The sequence below is a fragment of the Pan paniscus genome, chromosome 11 (assembly GCF_029289425.2).
Source record: "Pan paniscus chromosome 11, NHGRI_mPanPan1-v2.0_pri, whole genome shotgun sequence".
Classification (NCBI taxonomy): domain Eukaryota; kingdom Metazoa; phylum Chordata; class Mammalia; order Primates; family Hominidae; genus Pan; species Pan paniscus.
The window spans coordinates 21213761-21222696 of NC_073260.2; the positions used below are offsets into that span (position 1 = coordinate 21213761).

Genomic DNA, 8936 nt, shown 5'->3' on the forward strand with positions numbered 1-8936 from the left:
TTGCTTATCCATAAAAATATAAGAAGCTTTGGGAATGGCAATGATGTTAGTTAATAAAAATTTCAACTTTAGGTAACTCTAAAGTTTACAAAATGCATTCACACATAACATCTTAATTTTCTAAAGAACTCAGTGAGGTAGTTTTCATTGGTCCTCTTCTTTGGGTGAGGATAGTGTGGATCAAAGAGGTTACATGTGTCACACAGCTAGCTAATGAGAGGCAGAACTCAGGCTTCTTGGTTCCTGGGTCAGTTTATTTCCCATTGTGTTGAGTTGTTTTCAGGGAACCAAGGACTAACGTGTCCTGAATCAAAAACAGGAGTCTGGAAGAAGCGAAAAAATGATGGAATGAGGGGCAGGCTACTGTAACCCACCAGAGAATCAGAAGAATGTCTTAATTAAAGCTTTGAAGCAGAGAGTAAGACAAGAGCATTGTATTCCAGAACAACACAAATTGGAGTGAGAAATCAAATGGCATCGTGCAGGATGAAGCAACAGACTGGATCCAGGATATCCCTGCTCTGCTACAGACTCCACCACTTAATAGCTACATGATTATGAGTAAGTCACTCAATGCCATTGAACATCTCTTTCTTCAGGTACAAACTGGGGGTTGTATTATTTGCCTTGATTTTCTTACAATTCTGCTGAGAGTTAAGACAAGAAGTAAAATTTTGTACAAAGTATAATGATCTATACGAATAAAAGACGTTTCTACAAGTGCTACCATTTCTGCTATTATAGCCACTACTACTCTATTTTTGAAATTATCAAAGAATGCACTAGCAAAATTACAGGACATAATAGTAAAATTTTGTTGCCAGTAAATTTAGCACAGAGTCTTTTCCAAAGTAAGTACTCAATAAGCGGTTGTTTAAATTTAAATAATTAGTTCTGCTTTTTTTTTCAGATTCTCTATTTCTAGACTTTTCCTGACTTACAGGTATCTCTTCTTCTCAGAATGAAGCATTATTTTTTTAATGTTTTTAAACTCTTCTTCTGTGGACTGGCCTTGTTGATTATTTTTGTTGTTTGATCTAACATCTACATTGCCAACTTTCCAACTAACAGCTATCATTTTAGGATTCTGCCTTGTACACTGGCTAAGATCCCCCAAAGTTCAGCAGGACCTGTTTCCCTGTTCACCTGCATCAGATGTTGGAATCTGACAGCCTGAGAACATTTGTCTCAGAGATAATGATATAGGGGTCACATTCTTTCTTTGGCTCTTGCCAACTGGAGCTAAGTATAAATCATGTCCTTTTAGGTGAAATGTGTACTGTCCATTCACCAAAGTACCCACTGGTCTCATTCTCTCACTTACATAGCCCTTTAGACATTTAAGTTTGAGGCTTCTTTCCTAGAATGTGATCAGACTCTGCCTTCCACAACAAATAAAATAATATATGCAGGTCCGTTTCTCCATCTCCAGATCTACTGTAGGCAACGCATCAAGTGCAAAGTTCTGGCCGTTCTTACCTCATCTCTCAGCCCACCACGTAAGGTGCTAAGGTTAGTTATCGGCACTCTTTAAAATTAGGAACAATATCAGAAATTGCCAACCCTTGATATGAAAACCAAGAGAATGTATTTGACACAAAGTAGATTTTAATTCAATTCGATAGATATATTGAAGCCAATTGGCTGTTAAAAAGAAATTTCCTTAAAATGCATTTGATAATTGTGTTAGTGATATTGCCCATGGATCTAGCCAAAACAACAGGTTTTCCAGGATTCAATATGGAAAACACAATATAACTGAATATGTCTATGAATCTAAGCACAGGAGTATAATTAGCGTAACTTTAAGGCCTATTTGTGAGTACCAATAATTCTAGAGTAACCAAAATATAAAAGTCAATCAATTCCACCATAACTTACAGGTCTAAAATAATAAAATTGGCAATATATAATAACACAAGTGTTCTGCATAAATGACAAAAAAGGAACTTACAGGAAAAATGTGAGTGTGTTTTCAGCACTGCCCAGGTACAGTTAGTCATTTGGAAAAGGTTGGCCCCATGAACATGTTTTAAGACGTACAGTGTCCCAGTCTCTGAGTTAGATAGTAAAATAGCAAGAAATAAAGGCATATCTTTTTGTTCCAGAAAGTCGCATTTCAGAAGCGGACCCAAATTGGTATATACACACACATCCAAAAAACAAGTTATTTATTTATTTATTCATGCAGGTGATATTTGCTGGACCTCTAGGATGCAAGTACCAGGCAGAGGATGATGCACATAACAGACCAGACCCTGTCCTGTCAGGATTTACTGTCTAGAAGTGGAACTTGATAATGAACAGTGGACAAACAGATACGTTCCAAATCGTGAAACAGCACTTTTCATTTCCTATTCTAAATAAAGCAATATTAAGCAGGTGAGATATATGATCAAGTTTGTGTTTTTGTAAAAGGGTTATTATGAGAATAAATTGGGCAGAAATTGAGACAGGGAGATGAGTTAGAAACCTATTGGAAAGCAGAGATAACATAAACTTGGACTTGAATGTGACAGTGGGCATATAAAAAATAGATTGATTTGAAATATACTTTGAAAATAGAAAAAGGACTTAGAGATGCATAGATGTGATGTGAGAAGGAAATAAAAAATCAAGGACAATTCGTAGATTTCCAGCTTCAGCAATAGAGATGAGAAAGCTGGAGTAGAGAATTCATAACATTTGGTTTAAGTTTGAAATATCTGAGTGTCATTGAAGTGGAAATATTAAGTAGACAATTATTCATGTGAGTATGGAGTGCTGAGGCAAGATTTTGTTTTGGAACAAAAAGTTTAATATTAAACACAATGCAAAAAGTACTACCTGTTGTGTGATAGAAATATGAGAGAAAAATTGAGATCCTTAAAAGGACAACCCTACCAAGAAGAGAAAAGAAATATACTATCTGAGTTTTATAAAACTAACTATTTCTGTCACTGAATCCACTTTATTCCAATTTTATTTTCATACCATGATGTGTAGATAGTAATTTATAGTCTCATATGTATTTTTCCACTAGGTCAATAACTGGTTGATCAGCTGAAATTAAAATGGCCTGAAATTGGTATAGAGAACACTAGGTTAAACTTAGCAAACTATGGTTTCCTGATCTAGCCCAGATTCTTGTTAACTAGGGGAATTTAGACATATCTCTCTATGTCTCTAAGGTTCAATGTCAATCTTCAAAATGAGAAAAATAATGACTGCTTCTACTCAACTAAAATTTATACTAAGTATCTATTTCTGGCTGAAGTGAAATAATTTATGGCAGAACATACACACCAAGAATAATTAGAAAAGGTGAATAAAATATTTTAAAAATAGTAAAAACATCTGAATGAAGGCATCAAAATATCAATAAAAAATTCAGAATTTGAATGGACAAAATTCAAGGGAAAAAGTAACCAGAAAGTTATGAACCAACATTCTAGAAGCCATATTTCCTCTCAAAGCATTTGGCAATTTGGAGATCATAGCAAAAGTTTGAAGATACTAACAGGAAGTCAAGGTTAAGAGGCAGGAAAACAATCAGATGTTTTGGCAATCTCAAAAGGATAGGGGGACAGAAAATGGAGTCTGAATTTGTCAAGGCAGCTGGGCTTGAGGATCCAAGTTCCTAACAAGAAGGAAACCCAGAAAATTAAGCCAGACCTGCTGGGTTTTTCCCCTGAAGACATTACCACATGCAAAAGTAAAAATGACAAGATTTTAAGAGATAAATAAGAAGTTAGAAAAAATAAAACTGAAAAAAATAAAACAAAATGAAAGTTAAAATATTAAAAGGAAAAAGAAATGAAACATACCTTCTGGTTTTAGCTCTGACATGCAAAACTTTGGAAGTCATTATTCCTGTTCTTACAATAAGAAACAGTTGAACAAACTAAAAATCAACAAGTTTTCCTGAACCTATTTGAAATCTGAGCTTTCAGGACAAACCAATATTTTGAAGTTTGCAGAGGCAAACACACTCAGAGTCCCACAGTTGAGATATGATTACCGAGAGCAGAAACTTCTGGAGCCTGGAAATAGTATAAACACTTAAATTGTAATATTGATGAATTGCAATAAGCTAAATGTAGAAAGAAGGAGAGTAGGAAATTTCTGGGTCCGCAATTTTAGGTGGCCTCAAATGCTTTCATGGCTTAATTCCAGGAACACTACCAAGCTCTCAGCAGTGAAGATCTCAGAAAGATCTCATGCTCTGGTACTTATATGCAAATGTAAGACTCTGCTAGGCTAAAAAGGAAAGGGTGGAGAAAGATATACAGTACAAACCAAATCAGAAATCCTAGAGTAACTGTATTACTTTCAAACAAAGGATTCTTTAGAACAAGAAAGCTTGTCCGAGATAAACAGAGGCATTACATAAAGAGTAAGTGGGTCAATTGGGTCAATTATCTAAGAAGAAATAACAATCTTAAAAATAAGTGCACTTAACAACAAAGCATAAAATTTTATGTGACAAAAATGGGTACATCCACACAATGGAATATTATTCAGCAAGAAAAAATAGTGTGCTATTAAGCCACAAAAAGGCATTAAGATACCTAAAAAATGCCTATTACCAGGTGAAGAGGCCAGTTTTAAAAGGCTGTATGATTCCAATGGTATGACATTCTGGAAAAGGCATAACTATAAAGACAGTAAAAGGATCAGTAGCTACAAAAGAGATGTGGTGGGTAGAATTAATAAATGAAGCACAGGGCATTTTTAGGATGGTACAACCACTCTGGAAAACCTCAGTATCTACTGAAGAAGAATAGCACTTACAACATGACCTAGGAATTCCTTTCCTAACTACATATCCACAGGAAATAGGTACACAAATACCTTGAAGATATTGTGGGTTTGATTCCAGACCTCTGCAATGAAGGGAATATTACAATAAAGTGAGTCTCCTAAGTTTTTGGTTTCCAAATGCACATAAAATTTATTTTTACATTATGTTATAGTCTATTAAGTGTGTAATAGCATTATGTATAAAAATGTACATGCCTTAATTTAAGAACACTTTGTTGCTAGAAAGTGCTGATGATCATCTGAGTCTTCAGTGAATCCTAATCAATAATTTTGCTGATGGAGGGTCTTGCCTTGATGTTGATGGCTGCTGACTAATTAGGGTGGTGGCTGCTGAAGGTTGAAGTGCCTGTGTTGATTACTTAAAATAGGACAACAATAAAGTTTTCCACATCTATTGTCTCTTCCCTTCACAAAAGATTTCTCTCTATCATGTAATGCTTTCCCATAGCATTTAACCCTGTATAATATCTTTCAAAATTGGAGTCAATCTTCTCAAACCCCACCACTGCTTTATCAAGTAAGTTTCTGTAAGTCCTTTCTTGATATTTCAACCATGTTCACATCTTCAACAGGAGTAGATTCCATCTCAAAACACTGCTTTCTTTGCTCATCCATAAAAAGTAAAGACATACTCCCTATCCGTTAAGGATTTATCATGATATTGCAGAAATTCAGTCACATTTTCAGAATCTACTTATAATTCTAGTTCTCATGCTATTTTCACCACATCTGCAGTTACTTCCTCCATTGATTCTTTAACCCCTCAAAGTAATTCATGAGGGTTGTAATCAGCTTATTCCAAACCCCTATTAATGTTGATATTTTAACTTCCTCTCATAAATCCAGAATGGTCTTAACGACATCTAAAATGCTGAGTCCTTTCCAGAAGATCTCCCATTTATTTTGTCCAGATCCATCAGAGGAATCACTCTTCTATGGCAGCTATCACTTAAAAATGTTTTTTTTTTCTTAAATGTATTTTTTGTTTCAGTGTTTTTTAGATTTATTTTTCCACCCTTAAGGGCCTCACTTTAATGTTGATAGTTTATTGTAGCCTAATTCAGCTCTTGGTGCTTTCATGGGTGAAGAGTTCCTTGGTTATAGAGGGTCTTTTTATGATAGCTTTCTCAGATGCTAGTAGTAGCAATGTGCTTGATGTATGAGCAAGTTCACTGTATCCCATGAGACTGCAATGGCAGAGGTCTCTTGAAGCTTATCTCATTCCCCTGTGGTGTGCACTTATTTATTTATTTTTCCCCCAGTATTTTATTAACTGGATTGAATAGTTCAGTCTTTAGGATAGTAAGGGAAGTGTCCTTGGGTAGAAACTGTTTGTATTTAAAGTAGGTGGGTAAATGCAACACCCAATGGCGGGCAGAGGTCCCAGCCTTGAGCGAGGTGGCTGAAGGAGCTCTCAATGAAACATACTGAGTTTTTATCAAGAGATAGTGTGGGAGCCACCCCAGCTCCCCTTCCAGGTCAGCAGGAAAGTGATTCACCTCCTTGTCACACTCCTGACCCAGTGTTTCAGCTATTCAGATTGGTCAGGCATGTCTTTTCTTCTGCAGAAATGTTAGTGTTCCAAGTAGAGAAGAATTATGTAAGCCTGAACCTGGAAGGCACTCCTTCTGTGGGGATGCAGTCACCCTGAGTGTTCCAGAAAGGCTGTCTATAGGTGTACTCATGCTGAGCTCCCATGGGAAAATCCCAGCTGTGTCTGCAGTGGCAGATGAGAAGGAAAAGTCATCCCCTTCTCCAAGACCCTTCACATGCACCAGGGCTGCCTGACTGTCAGGTAGAGCTGCAGACTTTCCCTGCTGAGCCCAGCACTGCCCCTGTGCCTCTGCTGAAAGAAACTTCCTAGTAGAAGAAAGTTCTGGGACTCAGGGCTTGCCATCCAGATTGTTTTATCCCACAGGGTATTCCCTTGATATGGTGCACTTTCCTTTGGAGCCCCTGAGAGCCATACTACTGTGAATGCTGCTGCTCCTCTGGGTCTAGCCTCCTAATGGGGTTGCCACACTCCAGGCTGGTGATGGGGAATTTCTGCAAGGGATCAAATGATGTGATTTGTCCTCAAGTCTCCCAGTAATGGGTACCAGCACCAGCTCTGATGGGGGTGGCAGTGGAGTGACATAGACTCTGTAAGATTTCTTGGTTATATATGGCCTTAGTGTATTGCCTTTCTCAAATACTGGTTGTAGTAGTCATGAACTGGCACACGAACACACTCAGAACCTCCTGGTTAGCCAGGGTGCTGTGGGTAATGGTGATAGCTGAGGTCACATACAAGTTTTCTCCTTCCTGGGAACTGTGTTATTCTACCTGGAGGTGCTGTAATGGACTGTGTTGTTTGGCCTCCAGCCAGGAGGTGGTACTTACAAAAGAGTGCCAGCTGTGTTGGCAGTGGTGGATTTGTGCTTGTCCCTTACCCAGGGGAGGTATTCTGGATTCTCAGGCAATGGGTGGGGCCATAGAGCTCCAAAAACTTTCTGTTCATTGTGCTAAGCTACCAGGGTGGGTAGAGGGGCAAAGCCAGGTTAGGGATGGGTCAGGCAGGTCTGCACTCTGGCTCTCCACAGGTGGGTCAAGCAGCAGGCCCAGTAGGGGTGGGAGGTCAGTTATCTGGCCCCAGTATAATATTCCAGAGAGAAGCACAGCTGCCTGTTGCACAGAAGAGTTCACACAAGAAGGGGGGAGTAGCAGGCAGCACTAAGCCCCACCCAGCTCTCACATACTTGGCAAGGCAGGTCTCATACCTGCAGTGTTCCACTAGCAGCAGCTAGCTAAGATCCAGACAGTCTGTGCTCAGAACTCAAAACTCCCACAGATGATAAACCTTCCCAGTGGAGATGGCAACTGAGGCTTTCAGTCCATGCCTCTTCCTGTCTGCCTGCAAAGCCTGGCACCCAGCTCCTGCACTGGTGGCTGCAGCACACTTCCCACTCATCCTCCAGTGCTGGCCAAGAGAGTTTGCCCTCACTAGAGATTATACTGTGAATTTCAACTGGGAGCATATCTCAACCTGTGACCACTGCCTAAGTTAGCTGGAAGACTTCTGCAAGGTCCCCTGGGAGGTAGGATAAAAAATGGCTTCCCTCCATCAGCACTGGAGACTGGGAATGCAAGCAAGGTTCTTTTCTTGGCTGCTCCTACTTTTATATTTCCCACGGCTCCCTAAAACAGTTCCAGTGCTAGGTAGGGTTAAGACCTTCCACCATGGTCTGGATTGCAAGGCTCCCTAGTTGGAGTATATATCCTGGAAGCAGTTTATCCCCCTTTCACACTCTGGGAACTTACAGTTTACTGCCTGTCTCATGGTGTAGGCTGCAGCCTGCTACTTCTTTCAAAGGATCTATGCTTTCTTCAGTTTTCCCATTAAGTTCCTGCATTGCTTCTTGGAAAAAATTTCCATGTGAATTTCTACACACTATATTGTCTTTCCCTGTGGGAGAGGCATGCTAACAATGGCTCCAGTCTGCCATCTTGGAAAACAAATGTATTTCTTAAATAGTAAGATTTGAGCATCAAAATTACTCTTTGATTCATAGGCTGCGGAATGGACGTTGTGTTAGCAGGAATGAAAACAACATTAATCTTCTTGTACATGTCCATGAGGGATCTTGGGTGACTGGGTGCACTTTCAATAAGCAGTAATATTTTGAAGGGAATCTTTGTTTCTGAGCAGTAGGTCTCAAGTGTGGGCTTAAAATAATCATGCTGTAAAACATGCTGTCATCCAGGCTTTGTTGTTCCATTTATAGAGCCCAAGCAAAGTAGATCTAGCATAATTATTAAGGGACCTAAGAATTTTGGAATGGTAAATGAGCATTGGCTTCAATTTAAAGTCAGCAGCTGTGTTATCCCCAAAAAGAGTGTCAGTCTGTCCTTTAAAGCTGTAAAGCCAGGCATTGACTTCTCCTCTCCAGTTATGAAAGTCCTAGATGGCATCTTAATATGTTATAATATGTTACTTTTAATACAAGACTGTTTCAACTGCATTGCAAATAGGTTGCTGAGGGTAGCCACCTTCATCAATGATCTTAGCTAGATCTTCTGGATAACTTGCTGTAGTTTCTACATTAGCACTTCCTGCTTCAACTTAAACTTTTATGATATGGAGACAGGTCCCT

General features: G+C 38.9%; 1 long non-coding RNA gene across 1 annotated transcript; it reads left to right on the plus strand.

Moving 5' to 3' along the window:
• Positions 1–211: 211 nt before the first annotated feature.
• LOC117974356 (uncharacterized) lies at positions 212–2386 on the plus strand. The gene is made up of 2 exons (XR_004664310.2): positions 212–561; positions 2192–2386. It is a non-coding gene; the product is annotated as an uncharacterized LOC117974356 (long non-coding RNA).
• Positions 2387–8936: the final 6550 nt, after the last annotated feature.